General features: G+C 41.7%; 1 non-coding gene and 2 pseudogenes across 1 annotated transcript; all 3 read right to left on the minus strand.

Annotated features, from left to right (window-relative positions):
• Nucleotides 1–263: 263 nt before the first annotated feature.
• LOC103676093 lies at nucleotides 264–827 on the minus strand (annotated as a pseudogene).
• A 6623-nt stretch (nucleotides 828–7450) lies between these two features.
• On the minus strand, nucleotides 7451–7554 carry LOC121100552. Its single transcript, XR_005832309.1, has one exon. It is a non-coding gene; the product is annotated as a small nucleolar RNA U13 (small nucleolar RNA).
• Nucleotides 7555–13997: 6443 nt separating this feature from the next.
• LOC121100502 lies at nucleotides 13998–15967 on the minus strand (annotated as a pseudogene).
• Between the last annotated feature and the right edge of the window lie 1441 nt (nucleotides 15968–17408).

Here is a 17408-nt window from a genome sequence, read left to right on the forward strand (position 1 = left end):
TGGTTTGCTTTGCTATTACCTGCAGATCATCTCCATCTGGATGACCCTTGTACACTTTAAACTCAACCCTAAACCTAAACCTAAGCCCATCAGCTTCCGCCTTAAACCTCCTCCGCCTTTGTGCTCCCTGTCCTGGTAAAGGGTATCACCAGCCATCTCGTTACCCAAAGAAGAAACTTGGGCATTTTCCTTTATTTCTCTCTTTTCTTCTTTTCTTTTGCCCCTCACTCCTTACTTCTAGTTATCTACCAAATCCTGTTTGCTCTACCTTTTATTTATTTTTTTGTTTTTTATTGACTTATTTTTTGTTGTCCAAGGATTATTGAAGATATTGCACACAGCAGAAAGATTCATACGGCTCCACGTGGTGTTTGAAATTCATCCCACCTGTAGGCCAAGTGACCTGCAGGCTGGACATACTGCCAGAGCCCCAAGAATTTCAACATTTCCTTAGTGTCAGGCTCTTACTTCAGTGATGGCCTGATCCAGGCCTGAGACCTCAGGCACACAATTATCTCTGCTTTCTGTCTCCTTCGGCTGCAGCTTGATGGAGACACCTCTCACTGAGCCTCTCTGAATCTGCTTTATCTCACGTGTGACAAAGGCTGCTCTCTTGTAGCAGGGCTTCTTGCTAGGAATAATGGCAGTCTCCTCACACACGTTGGTGTGCGCATCGTTGCCCAGGCATGAGTCATACTTCTCAGTGATGACCCAGGCTGTCTTCTTCATGGTTTTGGTGCGAACGTGGCCCATGTTGGCAGTTCTGATAAAAGATGGCTCTACTATGTATGTATGTATTTATATTGGGAATACATTTCATTTATTTGTTTTTCTTTCTTTTTTTTATTACATTCATTAGCCAGCATATAGTACATCATTAGTTTCTGATGTAGTGTTCAACGATTCATTAGGCTCTACCTTTTATTTTTTTTATTTTTATTTTTTTAAAGATTTTATTTATTTATTTGACAGAAAGAGAGAGACAGCCAGCGAGAGAGGGAACACAAGCAGGGGAGTGGGAGAGGAAGAAGCAGACTTCCCGTGGAGGAGCCTGATGCGGGGCTCGATCCCAGAAGTCTGGGATCAGGCCCTGAGCCGAAGGCAGATGCTTAATGACTGAGCCACCCAGGCGCCCCTGGGCTCTACCTTTTAAATGCTACTTGAATCCGTTCGTTTTTCTGTATCCTTAGGAGCACTTCCCTCAAACCTCCATCATCTCTCATCTGGCTTGCTGGCAGGTAGCAACTTTCCGATTTCCCTACCTCTTTTCTTACCTCACTGCAAGCCATTGTCCACGTGGCATTCAAGCTGATCTTCATAAAGTATACATCTACTTGTCCCTCACTTGCTAAAACCCTACAGCGGTCCTATGCTGCTTCCAATTAATGTCCAGGGTCCTATGGCTCACATAGCCCTTCAGGAATAGGTCCTAGGGGTCTTCCCAGCTCTGTCCGTTGCCCGTCCCAATTTCCATGCCACAGTCAGCTTCCTTCAGTTCTTTGAATATTCCTTGCTCCCTCCTGCCTGTGGCTTTTTCTCTTGTTTTCCCTTGTGTTTGAAATGCTTACCAATCTCCTATTTGTTCTTCAGATTTCAGCTTAAATGTGACTCTCCGAAAGCTTTTTCTGACTTCTTCAAGTCTACATCAGGTTTCCCTGTTATAGGCTCCTGTACTGGATGTCGTTGATCCTAGTCCAGATTGTGTGTTGTCATTGCTTGACTAAGTCCTCCAGTAGTTGATGAGACACTTGAAGGTAGGGCTCTCTGTGTCTCAGTGTTGTATCTCCAGTAATTACCCTGTGGCTGGTGCTCAGTAAACATTTGTCTATAGTTTGTGGGAGTCCAAAATGGATGATTGCCCTCAGAAAGATTTGATAGCAAATATATTATAATAAAAATTTTTTAAAGGAATTTTATTCCCAGCCCCATCTCGATTCTTTAAAGTTCTATCCTCCAAATACTGTGAAGTTTTGACGAGTGCATGGGATAGGATAGCCTGGTATGGTAGAAAAAGCCACAGACTTGGCCAACTTTCAAATTTTTTTTATTTTAAAATTTTCATGTATTTATTTTTTTTAAATTTTATTTATTTATTTTAGAGAAAGAGAGAGAGAGACAGCACAAGTGGGAGGGGCAGAGGGAGAGAGATAGAGAGAATCCCTACTGGGGATTCAGACACAGGGCTTGATCCTAGGACCGTGAGATCATCACCTAAGCATCCAAGAGTTGGACGCTTAACTGTGTGACCCAGGTGCCCCTTGGCCAACTTTTTTAAAGCTCTTAGTATATGTCAGGCTGTGTCTGTGTTATGCACATTTCATATATTATTTCATCTAATACTCATAACAGCTCTATTGGATAGATGTTATCTTCATTTATTAGATAAAGAAATTGAGGCACGGAGAATCAGAATTCAGTTCAAAACAATACTCTATCACTTATTAGCTGTGTTACCTTGGTCAAACAACTTCACCTTCTGAATGTTCACCTTCTCAGCCATAAGATGGAGAAAACTCTTGCTAACAAGCTGGATTCCAAATTTTTAGTTTACTGATACACCATGCACATTACACCTTGGCCTCCCCTAGGAAGGCCACTGACTCAGTGCCATATGTCAGTGAACAAATGAACATGAGCTGCGGCGTGGTGATGTTCCAGCCCTCCAGCCATCAGGACAACTTCAGCAGAGTAGCCAGTATGTTTGTTCAATTAAATATTTTATTGCAACTTTTCTTATTATATTATAAAAATATATGGAAAATGAAAATAAAAGTTCTGATGCTAGTTATTAATAAGAAAGACTCAGTTATTCAGCACTGTGCCAGTTACTAACCTATTGGCTCTCAGCTTCAAACCCATTCTTTTATATTCTGCTTTGTGATGCAGGGACTGGGACTCTGCCAACCACATTTTTCCTTTGCCAGCTGCTTCCTTTTAGGCTCTATTAATAAGGAACATTAGAGGGAGACTGCATGGCAGGATGAGGAAGAAGGGATTTACTCTTTCCTCTTTGCTTCTGGTTTTTTTCTGGTTGGCTTCCTGTTCCTGTCATCAGCGTCCAGCAATGCTGCTTCTTCACTCTGGTGGAGCCAGTTCATTGCAGGAGCAGTTTGTTACAGGTTCAGCTGTGTCCCCTAAAATTCATATGCTGTAGTTCTAACCCTCAGTACCCCAGAATGTGACGTTATTTAGAGATAGGATCTTTAAAGAGGTAATCAAGGGGCACCTGGGTGGCCCTGTCAGTTGGGCATGTGACTCTTGGTTTCAGCTCGGGTCATGATCACAGGGTCATGGGGTAGAGCCCTGAATCAGGCTCTGTGCTCAGTGTGGAGTCTGCTTGTCCATCTCCCTCTGCTCCTCCCCTGCCCTCAAAATAAATAAATAAATAAATAAATAAATAAATAAATAAAATCTTTAAAAAAGATAAAGAGGTAATCAAGTTAACATGCAGTCGTGGACCCTAATTCACTATGACTAATGTCTCTTTTTTTAAAAAAGATTTTATTTATTTATTTGAGAGAGAGAGAGAGAGAGCATGAGAGGGGAGAGTCAGAGGGAGAAGCAGACTCCCTGCTGAGCAGGGAGCCCGATGTGGGACTCAGTCCTGGGACTTGGGATCATGACCTGAGCCAAAGGCAGCTGCCCAACCGACTGAGCCACCCAGGCGCCCAACTGTCTTAATAAGAAGATATGCATTAGAGGGAAGACAATGTGAAGAGACATAGGGGGAAGATGGCTGTCTACAAGCCAAGGATAGAGGGCTGGAACAGATCTTTTCTTCACAGCTTTCAGAAGGAACCCTCCCTGCTAACACCTCGATTTTGGACTTGCAGCTTCTGGACCTGTGAGACAATAGATTTTTGTTAAGTCACCCAGTCTGTGGCACGTTGTTATGGCAGCCCAAGCAAATAACACACAGTTGGATCTAGTTTGAGGTTTTACCAGCTTGCAAAGGCAAACTCATTGTATCCCTGCAGAGACACCAGCTCACCTGACTGGCACCCCTTTTCAGAAGCCTCGGTCCCAATCCATTGGGACTCTCCTTCAAGCTTCTACGTTTTAATTACAACCTCTTCCCTTTGTTCCCGCAGCCCTAGGAACTGCTTCCTGCTGTTGCTACCTGTGAAAGCTTAGTGTTCTTTTTGCCTTTTCAATTACTTAGTTAACAATTCTTTATTACCTAGTTAAACACTGTCTATTTTAAATTCTCTTTGTTAACATAACTGGAGCCTAGGGGGCAGGTTTGCTGCTGGCAGAGCCTTGGCATCACGACCCTGGCCTGGCAGAGCTGCAGGGTGGGGCCACTGCCAAAGTGGGTCTGGAAGGCTAGGCATTGAGCCAAGGAGGATTATTCTCAAGACTGAAGATCTGATGGAATTTAGCATGTTGGGTTTTGTACTTAATTGAAACCTATCATTCCTTCCTTTTTTCCTATTCCTCCCTTTGGAATGGGAATGTCTATCCTATGCCTGACCCACTCTTGTATTTGTGAAGCATATAACATGTTTGATTTCACAAGCTCATAGCTGGAAAGGAATTTTGCCTCAGGATGAATCACAGTTCTAGTCTCACCTATAACCGATTTACATATTTAGATGAAGAGTTTGGATTTAGACTTTAGAGTTGATGCTGGAATGAGTTGAGACTTTGGGGGTTGTTGGGATGAAATAAATGTATTTGGTATGCAATAAGGACATAGATTTGGGGGGGACCAGAGGCACAATGCTATGGACTGAATTATGTCCCCACAAATTTGTATGTTGAAAGTCCTAATCCCCCGTATGACTCTCACAGAGAGTGTAGCAGAGAGATTTTCTGGCATAGCCTTCTCCAGATTGTATTAGATACCCTTCCTCTGATGCTAGGGATAAGAATCATAGAGCTGACAAATTTAGCACAATTGAGACACAGATGGCAACTTTTTTTCATTTTAAGATTTTATTTATTTATTTGAGAGAGAGAGAGACAGAGAGAGCACAAGCAGGGGTGTGAGATCATGACCTGAGCGGGCGATCATGACCCGAGCCGGCGATCATGACCCGAGCCGAAGATCATGACCTGAGCCGAGGTCAGACGCTTAATCAACCTTATAAGCCACCCAGGCGCCCTAAAGATGGCAACTTTTTAAGCAAACTGAAAGTGGTGAATTTTGTTTTCTCATTTGAATGTACATTGGACTTAGGCCTATTTTCCGAGTGTTTAATTGTTAAGGAAAACAAAGTGCAGAACGGAATAAAATGTTGAAAATATATAAAGATCGGGTCAAAAGGCTTCATAAAACTTCAGGTGTCTTATTTTCTCACAGTAGCCTGTATGTTCTATATGCTATTCAGTTTTCCTGTTCACCTGTTGGCCTCATTAATCTGGGAGCTCTTTGAGGGCAGACTGGGGGATATTTAGTCACCTCAGTATCTCCTATTTTCCAGCACTGTGGCTGGACCATGCTTGACATTTAATGCAAATTCATTAAGCTTAAACTTAAATTCTGGAAAAGAACCTGTTTCAACTCCCCATTGTCAGTGTCATCTCAGACCTGTCGAAGATCCAGGACAGAGCAGGTTAGAGAAAGGGGCAGCTTGGTGAAAGGGGTGTACTTTGTCCCATTTAGACATAGAAATTACTTTCCGTTATGGTGGGTTATTTTGAGAAGGTTAGACATGATTTACATATTAGTCAGTGCCAGAATGGTTCTCATGTCTGGAGGAAATTTATGTCTCTGCTCTTCTTTGCCTAGGTTTTGAAACTTTCGTTATTTAATAATAGTTGCTATTTATTTAGCGCTACAGCATGTCAGGTGTAGTGTTGGGGGCTTTAAATAATGAGCTCTCCTTCAGTAACACACAACGCTATGAGATGCGTAATCCATTTTATAGATAACGAGTCTGTGGATCTGCAAAGTTAAGCATATTGCCCAAGGCCACACTGTGGGAAATGCAATAACTGGGATTAAAATTCCGGTCTTTCTGACTCTAGAGTTTGGTCCTTTGCAGTAGTCTTCTTTCCTGCTCAAGTAGAACCCCTAGACCCTTAGAATGGGATGATGGATCTCCTGACTCACCACACAGGGATCCTTTCTCCAGGTATAAAAACTCAAAACCCCAGTTACCCCTCTGAGAAAGTGATGGCTAAGTTTTCCAGTCCCTGTGGACTTAGAACTGTCTAATACACCTTCCCTTTCTTACACACCATGCTGAAGGAGGCAGTTGGCAAAGTGGCAATGTGAGATACAGAAATGAACAGGGAACTTTACTTTGTGTGCACCCCCCCAACATCTCTTGTCATATCTGTACTTGGAAGGGTTGATATGATGTTTAACTATGTTACAGAAGACTGTTGGTTATATAGGGCACATTTTATAATATTTTCTCTTTTCATGTATATATATCCATAGTGCTGAGCAGCTGTGTTGTTAACCCAAATTGGGGATCATGCAAAAGTCCTTCCTAAATGGCTTTGGAATGTGTTAAAATATGTCTATATATATTTAAAGAATCATAAAAGATAAGAGCTGGGGCACCTGGGTCGCTCAGTCAGTTCAGTTTCTGACTTGTTTCAGCTCAGGTCATGATCTCAGGGTCGTGAGATTGAGCCCCATGGGCATCAGGCTCTGCACTCAGCAAGGAGTCCGCTTGAGATTCTGTCTCTCTCCCTCTGCCCCTCCCTCCACTGCACTCTCTCACACACACTCTCTCTCTTTCTAAAATAAATAAATAAATCTAAAAACAAGATAACAGCTACTAGATCATATTTGTTTTATCAGGTTTCCAGTATGTTAAGGCTAGAAGAACTTAAGTTAATACAGAAACCTCTGGATAACATGGATAATACACCCAGAGGTAGACATGAAAACTTCCCTTGAAATGGAGATGTAGAAAAAGTAGATTTTATTAATACAGTGTTTTTCTTATTTTTCATCTGTCATCTAAAGGTGTTTGAAATTCTGTAGCTTGAAAATTCAGACTTGATCATATTTCTTTACCCTGGAAGAAGTGTCTTAAGGGTGAGAAGGCCACCTGGCTGTTTCAGAATGAGATTGATTGGAAGTCCCCGTCCCCCAGCTCCTCTGCCCCAAGCTATGCCTTGTCTTCTTATTGTCAGCTGATCAGGTCACACTTTAATTTTAATGGTACATCCAGAGGTGACCATCTCTGCTGAACTTATTTACTCATTTGGAGGGTGTTGTAAGGCCGCTTCCTTGGGGGAGGCGATGGCGTGGGTGTAATGGTGGCATCCCCATGCCCTGTACCAGCAATATTAGTGCTGAACGCTGCAGCGTCTCATGCTCAGGGGTGAGGAGAGTGCTGTCTTCACCAGGCTGATCCTTCAGAGCAATTTTGAGCCTGTTCTTAACTGCATCTTTCAAGCCTTGTTCTCCTTGTAAGCTGGAGATTTTGTGCTCCCCATACACCCTCCAGACGTTTTTAATTAGTTAATAAATTATATTTTTTCACATCAGACGGATAATGTGTCATGGTCAAAACAAGGTTTGAGGAAGGCACATGTCACACAATGGTGTGAACACCCCATCATCATGCTTCTGAACTACAACAGGATCCAAACATTTCAAATTTAAAATATAAAAGAATATGGGGTGCTTGGCTGGCTCAGTCGGTGGAGTGTGTGACTCTTGATCTTGGCGTTGTGTCTTGAACCCCACGTTGGGTGTGGAGATTGCTTAAAAATGAAACTTTGGGATGCCTGGGTGGCTCAGTCGGTTAAGTGTCTGCCTTCAGCTCAGGTCATGATCCCAGGGTCCTGGGATCGAGCCCTGCATGGGGCTCCCTGCTCTGAGGGGAGCCTGCTTTTCCCTCTACCTGCCACTCCCCCTGCTTGTGCTCTCTCTCTCACTCTCTCTCATCCTCTGTCAAATAAATTAATAAAATCTTTAAAAAAAAACTTAAAGAATAGTATGATGAGCTCCCATATACTCTGCTTTATTTCTCTGTTTCTATACAATATTTTCTTTTGCTGAACCATTTGAAAGTAAGTGGCAGGTATGATGCTTCACTCTAAAAATCACATGTATCTCCTGAATACAAGGATGCTGTCCTACGTAGCCACAGTGCCATTATCATATGCAAGAAACATAACCTTGATATAAAATCACTGAGCATAGTTCATGTTCAGATTTTCCTTAGTCCTTAAAACGTCCTTTATAGCTACATTTTTTGGGCACTGTAATCAAACCTTTAATACCACTTTTGTGCTAGATGAATTCACACATAATTGAAAATATCTCAGATCATCTCAAATATCCCAGGACTCAACTTTGATTAATTTTCTATTTCAAACCCAAGTCCATATTCTATAGTGTTTCATCTAAGGATATTTTGAAACGTGTGACTTTTGATGTTAATACTTTTGGAACTCTGGAATAACCTGTGCGCAATATTCCCAATGTGTTAAAACTAGAAAGAAAACTCCTTCTTCTAGCTGTTTTTGTTATTCTTGTTGCTGGATTTTGTTTTGTTTTGTTTTTACTGTGTTAACCATTTTTAAGTGTAGTGTCTGGTGTTGTTAAATATATTCACATTGTTGTGCACCAATCTCTTTAACTCTTTTCATCCTGAAAAACTAAAACTCTGTGTCCATTAAACACTAACTCCTCGATCTCCATCTCCCCCCTCCAGCCCCTGGCAACCACCCTCCTACTTTCCATCTCTATGAATTTGACCACTCTACGTACCTCATGTAAGTGGAATCATGCAGCATTTATGTCTTTTCGCAACTGACTTATTTCATTTAGCAGTTTCCTCAAAGTTCATCCATGGTGCAGTGTATGACAGGATTTCCTTCATTTTTCAGGCAGAATAATGTTCCATTCTATGTAAATACCACATCTTGTTTATCCATTCCTCTGTCAATGAACTCTTGGGTTGCTTCCACCTTTTGACTATTGTGAATAATGCTGCTATGAATATGGGTGTTGTTTTTCTTTTTGAATCCAGGATCCAAACAAGAATTATACACCCAATATTGTGCTAATAAATTCAGTTTGTGCTAAAAAATAAGCTGGTGTTGACTTAGTGCTAGTCATCAGGGACTCAGACCCTATCCAAATGCATATGGATAGCATCTTGTATATGACTGAGGTTGATTTATAAATCTGATGCTAAATACAGAAACTCATAGTGGGTGTTGGTGAGTGTGACTGCACCTCACTTCTGGGATTAGCCTCACACTCCTGGTTTTTCTCCACCCTTACATCCGTCCTCCCTCTGTCTGCCTCAGGGAAGATGCTGAATGAGGAGATAGAAACTGTGTGTGCATGATCCAGAGTCTTCCTCTCCTCCTTTGGTTGCTGGCTACTCTCAGGTACCTTCTTTTTTGCAATTCTGGGGATAAGGTGGAGTTAGGGGCTGGCTCTGTTTCAGTGTTGCCACAACAGGGTGGATAATATGTTGATTATATGGTTTGTCTCCCGAGCTCAGCTAGTACACAAATATTTGGCCCTCATCTCCTCTTTGTTTTATTTATCAGTTGGTTCATCCAGGATGAGGGGGGGAAATACTGCTTTTTATTGGACTTCTTAAAACACCTCAATTATCAGGAAGACACCTGAATACCAGACTGGACCATCTACCTGCACAGTGGACCCCTCCTGTTGCATAAGTCTACTCAGGATAACAAGTTACAGTTTGGAAGACGGCAGTTTCTCCGTAGACCCATGTAAAAGAAATCCAGTATTGCCAAAGAGATATTAGCGTTAAACTAATTTGGCTTTCCCCACTCTAGGACCTTCCTGTTGAGGTTACTAATGCTAGTTATGAGAAGTAGAGTATTCTTCTTTGCTATAAGCACAGGGAAAATTTTACTCTTTTTGAAAAACTCTATTTAGAAAAAAATTTTTTTCATTGCTGAAAACATGAGAAAAGCAGAAAAGTACATAGAATAAAACAAAAGATACAAGAGCTTATCACCCAGAAATAACTTTTCATGTCTCAGTACATCAGTTTTATCTCCAACACACACTTCTCCTTTGAGCTCCAGACCGTGTATCAAACATTTCACTTGATAGTGCATCTCGAATGTCTCAGAGACTCTACACTCAGCATGACCAAGAATAAACTCCTACTCCTCTCCCCCACACCTGCTCCTTTAGCAGTGTTCTCTATATCAGAATGTTGGTATCTCCATTCATCCAGCTGTTCACACTAGAAACCTAGGCCATTCTTGAAAATTCTTTTTCCTTTACATTCCACGTCCAATCCTTCAACAAATTCTATTGATTTTAACTTTACTGGTTTTTTTTTTTAGGTGGGCAGCAAAGCTAAGTTTATTGAGCGATAGTAAAGTGACAGTACCCGAAGCTCCCAAAGAGAGAGGGGACCTGAGAGGGTTGCCCTGCTTTTAACTTTTCTATATGCCTCAGATTCATTACTTGTTTCTCTCTCCAACACTACTGCCCTGTCCATGCTGCCATCATAAGCCATCTGGATTATGATTGATTCCACACTGGTCCCTTTCTCTTCTAGCTCACACATGCTGGCCCCTAGTAATTTGTTCTCCATACAGAGACAAATATTTTCAAAGTGCAAATCCAATGGTATCTTCCACACCTCACCCTCACTTGCTTCCCCTCATCCCTCAGACGTAATGACTTCTTAACCTGGCCTACAAGGTCCTGCATGATGTGGCCCTGCTTATCCCTCCAGCCCCATCCCACACCGTTCTTTGCCCAGCTGTCTTTACTACAACCACATGGCCTTTTTCTCAGTTCCTTATCCTTGCTGCAGTCCCTTGTACCATTGAGCTCTGTCCACTCTGTAGTCTCTGCTTAGACAACTCTTTGTGTAGGTATTGTACAGTTGTCCATCACAGCTCAGTCAGCAGAGAAGCCTTCAACGACCTCCCTGACCAGGTCACACTGCCCCTGACAAAGGCTCTCCACTAAGTGCATCTCCATCACAGTGCTTAGAATGATTGCTATGCATGTGTGGTTTTTTTTTTTTTAAGCTTTTATTTACATTCCAGTTAGTTAACATACAGTGTAATATTAGTGTCAGGCGTACAATATAGTGATTACACACTCCATGCATGGGTGTTTATTTCTAATGTTGGTCCTCCCTCACTAGACTGTGAGCTTTTGGGGGGGGGGGCTGTATCACTATTTGCTCAGTATTGTGTCCTGAGCACCTGGAACATACTCATTAAATATTTGATGAATAAGGAAATGCCTTTCCTTCTGGTATTTTATTACACTCATATTTGCGAAAATGAGAGCATAGTGTACCTACTATTTTATAGTTTTTCTCCCCACTTAACAATAAGTGAATATGGGGCTGTTCTTATTGACAAAACCCACTCCCTGGAATTTTTGCTGTTTCCAATTTACTTCTTGAGTCTTCATTTGGAAAGTCTGCTTTGGAGTTGTATATGGATAGCAGATCTGAATTAGCGCTGGCTACAGCTATGACATCTGCTCCTTTTTCAGGGCCCATCTCTGCACCTGGTAACTTCCCTGGTCTGTGGAGAAAGGGTAGCACAGTGGTTAGTATGTGGGAATCAGACAGATGAGCTTTATAGAACTGCTCCGCTTCTGTTCCACTGAGGTCCATTTGGATGTAAGAATAGTCTCAATCAAGCTATGTCAAGAAAAGTGGGATCTAGGCAGAAATCTCTCTGAAATCCAAGAGCAGAGCCCTTACTAGAGCTAGAGGGTGGGTTCAGGATCAGAGTGGCCTCAAGACTTCAGCAACAGGAGCCTATGGTTTTTCTACCTAGTCTCAGGGTGACCTTTCTCAACTACTCTCTTTATGTTGGCTTCAGTCTTCTCTTCTTGCCTTCCAGGTCTCTCTGCTTACTTACCTTCCAAGTATCTTCTGCTCTTCAGAAGCTAGCTTGCAAATGGCTTTAGTTTGGTTCTGACTCTATCATCTGGCATCTCTTGATGCTTCCTTTTGCCTCCTATTTTTGCTCTCAAATGGCAAACTCCGTGTTTCTTATTTCAAATTAGAGAGTCTCTAATTGTCCCATAGGATCTTTTTTAAAAAATATTTTATATATCATTTGGGAGGGACAGAGATAGTGACAAAGAGCATGAGCAGGGAAGAGGGGGAGAAGCAGGCTCCCCACTGAGCAGGGAGCCCAATGTGGGACTCGATCCCAGGACCGTGGGATCATGACCCAAGCCAAAGGCAGATGCCCAACTGACTGAGCCACCCAGGCGCCCCCGCCCCATAGGATCTTTTTGAGCCAGCTGTATGTGTCTCTGAAGTAATCTCTGTATACAATTGGTTGTCTTTGGATGGGTGCACCCACTCTAGTACAGTTAACAAAGGGGAGCAGCAGAGTCATGTAGTACCACAAATGGCTTCCTGGCAACAGAAGATGTGGGCTGGGAATTTTCCATTAGAATAGGGCCTGGGCAAATCAGATGCTTTAACGGACATACCTAATACAGCCTGTGTAACTTGGGACAAAGTATACAACTTCATTTTGGAGCCTCTCTTTCCTCAGTTGTAAAAAGAGGAAAATAATCCATTTTATCAAGGTATCAGGATAAAAGGAAATAGGATGACACAAAGCATACAGAGCACTTAGCCTGATAACATCTCAACAAATGATGCTCTTTTAGTAATAGTGTCATCTATAGCATATTAATATACAATTGACCCTTGAACAACTTGGGTTTGAACTGCATGGGTGCACTTATATGCAGATTTTTTGTAGTGCAGTGCTCTTTTTTATGATTTTCTTAATAACATTTTCTTTTCTCTAGCTTGCCTTATTGTAAGAATATAGTATATAATACATATGATTTGCAAATTACATGTTAATCAAATATATTATTGGTAAGACTTTTGGTCAACAGTAGGCTACTAATTAAGTTTTGGGGGTGAGTCAAAAGTTATATGTGGATTTTCAACTGCACAAGGTTTGGTGTTCCTGACCCCTGTGTTGTTTGAGGGTCAACTGTATTTATAATTAACATATATTGTATATTATATATATTAATATAATTGAAATAATATATTTTTAAATTGCCTCTGATTAGACTGGGTTACTTCTGGGAAGAATTTTCCAGTAGATAAATTCTTCTATGAATTGTTGTGACTCTGGGTAGAATAATATTTTTGATGCACAGGGTAGAGTGATGGGAATGTTTATTTCTCTGGGGAGATGGTGGTCTATGGACCTCTCTATACTGATTATATGGAAATTATCCAAGATAACATGAGGACAATAAATAGCCTGTAGGTACTAACAAAGGCCATTGTGCTGAAGGAGTTTTTGGTCTGAAGCCAGAAGCCAGATTTAGACTGAAATACACATACTTTGTTTTATATAGAAAGGTTTGAATAATAATATCTAATGCTTACGTAGGGCTTCATATATGTCAGACATCATTTTTCAAAAATTTTATTTATTTAATTATATTAATATTTTTAGAGAGGGCAAGAGAGAGGAATGTGGGGGAGGGGAAGAGGGAGAGAGAATCCCAAGCAGGCTCCATGCCCAGTGTGGAGCCCCACACGGGGCTTGACCTCAAACTCTGAGATCATGACCTGAGCCAAAATCAAGAGTCAGACACTTAACCTACTGAGCCACCCAGGCACCCCTGCCAGACATCTTTTTTTTTTTTTTTTAAGATTTTATTTATTTGACAGAGAGAGACACAGTGAGAGAGGGAACACAAGCAGGGGGAGTGGGAGAGGGAGAAGCAGGCTTCCCACTGAGCAGGGAGCCCAATGCGGGGCTCGATCCCAGGACCCTGGGATCATGACGTGAGCCGAAGGCAGACACTTAACGACTGAGCCACCCAGGCGCCCCGCCAGACATCATTTTAAAGGCTTCACATATATTTATTCATTTCCCCTTCTTCACAAACACATGGAGGTGGAGACTACTATCACCAGTTTATGGAAAAAGATACTGAGACATTGACCTATTTTTTAAATCCTTTCAATAAACCATAATCAACTGACCTTGCTTTAACCTTATGCCTATCTCTAGTCCTTAGTCCTCTAGGTACCATGTTTGGTATTGCTATTCCTTCAGGACTGGAGTTTTGCCTCTCTCCTCCAGCTTATTCCCAGGGCTAACATTCTTTCATAAACCTCAAACCTGAGGGCTGCCACCAGAGCCCTTGATACCTTTTTTTTTTTTAAACAGTCCAGAGATTTCTTTTTTTTAACACCTATTATGCCATAAGGAATGGGTTCTAGAAGTTCAGGCTCCTTTCCATTGATTTTCATAAAGTATACTTCTCTGGTTGGAGCAGGCTAGGATTTCAGTTTGTTGGGGCTCAGGGCAGGCCCCAAGATGGGCCACAGTGGCATATTGATTTTTCTGAACTGAGGTTACTTAAGAAACAGCCAGTGCTAGAGAAACAGTCTGACCTTACTTTGTCTCCAGACAGCAGGAAATATCTTTCATGTGAAAGGTAACTTCCTTGTACCAGGAAGTATAGAGACATCTTTAAAGTCAGAGGTTTGAAATTGAGGGCCAAGAAGACCATGTAAACAAACTCTGCATAGATTCTCCACTAATTAATACCCAAACTAAGTTTGTCTTATCAATTTGTCAGAAATTTATTATTTCTTTGTCTAGAAAGTATAAAGTTGCCTGTTACGTCTTAGGTCCCATGTCTATGAGTCTCTATACATATGAATTAAATTTGTTTTTTTCAAAATATTTTATTTATTTATTTGACAGAGAGAGAGCACAAGCAGGGGGTGTAGCAGGCAGGGGGAGAGGGAGAAACAGGCTCCCCACGGAGCCGGGAGCCTGAATGCGGTTCAATCCCAGGACCCTGGGATAATGAGCCTAGCCTAAGGCAGATGCTTAACCGACTGAGCCACCCAGGCACCCCTAAATTTTTTTTCTCCTGTTGATCTGTCTTATGTCAATTTAATTATTACACAAGCCAAAAGAACGAAGCAGGCTACTGATAAAATTTTCCTCTTCTCCAACAAGTTGACCCCAAGTATTTTTCTCTATGGTTTCCTTCTTTTTCTGATCATTTCCCTTCACATATTTCAGGATGCTATCTTGGCTCGTAGGGTACTTGATACGCTCAAAATATACATTAATTCTCTTGTCAAGAATCTTGCCCTTAACTTGTTTGTTTATAGCAATGCCAGCAACATGCTGGGTAATATTGTAGACTCTTCCAGTTTTGCCATGCAAACATGCCCCTTTTTGAGCATTGCCATTCCTTTAGCCACATACACCCAAATCTAGAAGAAAGGTGATATTGTAGACATAAGGGAATGGCACTGCTTCAAAAAAGAACAAGCCCATGTTTTTTTAAAGGCCTAGAGAACATATAGTGGGAGCTGCTCTTCTTTCCTTTTGTGTTAGTCATTTTGGTGAACTATTGGAATACGGCAGTTCTGGTAAAGAAAATAAAAGAAAAAAAAGAAAAAAGCCTCTTAATATCTTGAGCAACCCTGGCTAAGAGGTGAGTTGGGACAGAAAACCACAATGGGACAATGAGTGAGAGGCTACATGAAGTTAAGTGATTCAAAAATAAGTGTCTGTTGGGAAATTCCCCATATGAGAAAACTGGAATTGCCATCAGGGCAGGTGTAGAAGCTTGAAGGGCTGCAGATGTGATTCTATAGTGAGTGCTTAGAGGTGGGGCCAACATTAGAATCTAGAGGAAGGGTGATATGGTGGTAAGTGTGCGGGTCAGACAGAGGAGCATCCTGGTACTGCTGTTTCTGTTCCAGGGAAGCCCATTTGGGTGTAAGGAGCAGAAGATCAATCAAGCTACCTTGAGAAAAGGGGGATTTAAGTAGAATTTCTCTGAAATCCAGTAGTAGAGCCTTAACTGGAGCTGAAGAGTGTCCATATTCAAAGTAACCTCAGGACCTCCACAGTCTAAAGGGAAAGGTGGTATATCCTTCAGGGGCTGGTAAATGTTTAATAACTGGATTTCAAACAAACCAACCAGCAGACAGACAAAAAGGTGCTGATTTATAGCATTTACCAATTTCTGTGGTGTAAATACTCCTATCATGGCCAATTTCAACCAACATAATATCTCTGAATTTGAAGTTGGGACGAAATACATGCAACTCTATCTCTCTAGTCAGTTTAAGTCTATTTCAACACATCAGATGTTAACTTTGATTTTTTTTCCTGAACTTTCCAAGTTTCAAGAAGGTGGTTTATTATTGTTTTATAATCAGAAAAAAGTAACAAAAGTTATTTAAAAAATAGAAACATATGGGATATGGACTGGTGTATTACAGATAAACTTCTTTGATTTTGCCATTTGTTGAAGGTCAGTCTTAACTTTTGCCATTGGCCCCTGGGTCCACCTAAGGGCTTACAGCAGGTTTGGTTGAGCTCACTTCCAAATTTTGACTCCTATTTTGTGGACATTGTTTCAGAGAGAGGTTGCTCAGAACTACCCCACCAGGTAGATCTTCCTTAAGTTCAGGTCTGCAGAAGACATTCCAGAGTGATGCCCAGGGACCTGGCTAGGTGGCTTTGAATAGAGTTTGGGAAAACTATAACCAATACATGACCAGTCTTTCATTATGTTGACTAAAAACTGTAAAGTTATGCTATGGAAAGTGTTTGCTGTATGTGGCATTTGTAAGAGAAAATAAAACCTTGACAGATCTTTTAAAAATAATCACCTCCAGATTTAAATGATGAAACAGGTGGTGTTAGACTTCACCCTGTATTCAGATTTTGGTTTCTGGACTCCCCACTTAGATCAGCCTTTTGCTCCTTCTCATGCAACTTCCCAGCTTCCTGTTTCGGACTCAGGCAGGCCCCCAGCTCACTGTTCTTTATGAAAGCTTTTATCTTTTGTTATTATTAAGCTGGGGCAAGGTTGTCAAGAGGAGTTGGCCTCAGAGGCCCAGGGCTAGCGTTTGACAGGCAGGAGTCTAGGAGCCTTGGGCAGCTTTGAATTAGGCAGGGAAGAGAGACCAGGCCATGTGTCTGCAGGATGGGAGTGGGAGAGGCTGGGGTGCTCCACCCATGAGCTGGGGATTCACAGGTGAACCTGATCTGAGGTAGAAGCTGCAGGGTCTCTGTCCTCTGGATCCTCAGCCATTAAGTGGAACCAGAAGACGATCACAGGACAGAAGGTAAGGCTACTCTTGTTTGAGGCATGGGTGGATATTCCAGTTACCTCCCACTTACAAGCAAGATACAAAATCTTGATCATCCTACTTGAGCCTGGGGTGGATAAAGCACTGGCTCAGGAGCTGCCAGTCCTGAATTCTTGCCCCATTTCAGCTACTAACTAGCTGTGTGACTTTGGGGAAGTCACTTAATCATCTGGGTTTATTTCATGATCTACAAACTACTTGTTTGAAGTAGTTGTAAACCAGACGGGGACGACTCTAAGGATATGAGAATTCTTCAAGTTGGGCTCCAAGTGGCCTTCCTGTAACTGTTTTTTGTTGGCTCTTATTTGATTCACTGGAGTCATCCTCTAG

The sequence above is a fragment of the Ursus maritimus genome, unplaced genomic scaffold (assembly GCF_017311325.1).
Source record: "Ursus maritimus isolate PB19 unplaced genomic scaffold, ASM1731132v1 scaffold_4, whole genome shotgun sequence".
NCBI classification, from domain to species: domain Eukaryota; kingdom Metazoa; phylum Chordata; class Mammalia; order Carnivora; family Ursidae; genus Ursus; species Ursus maritimus.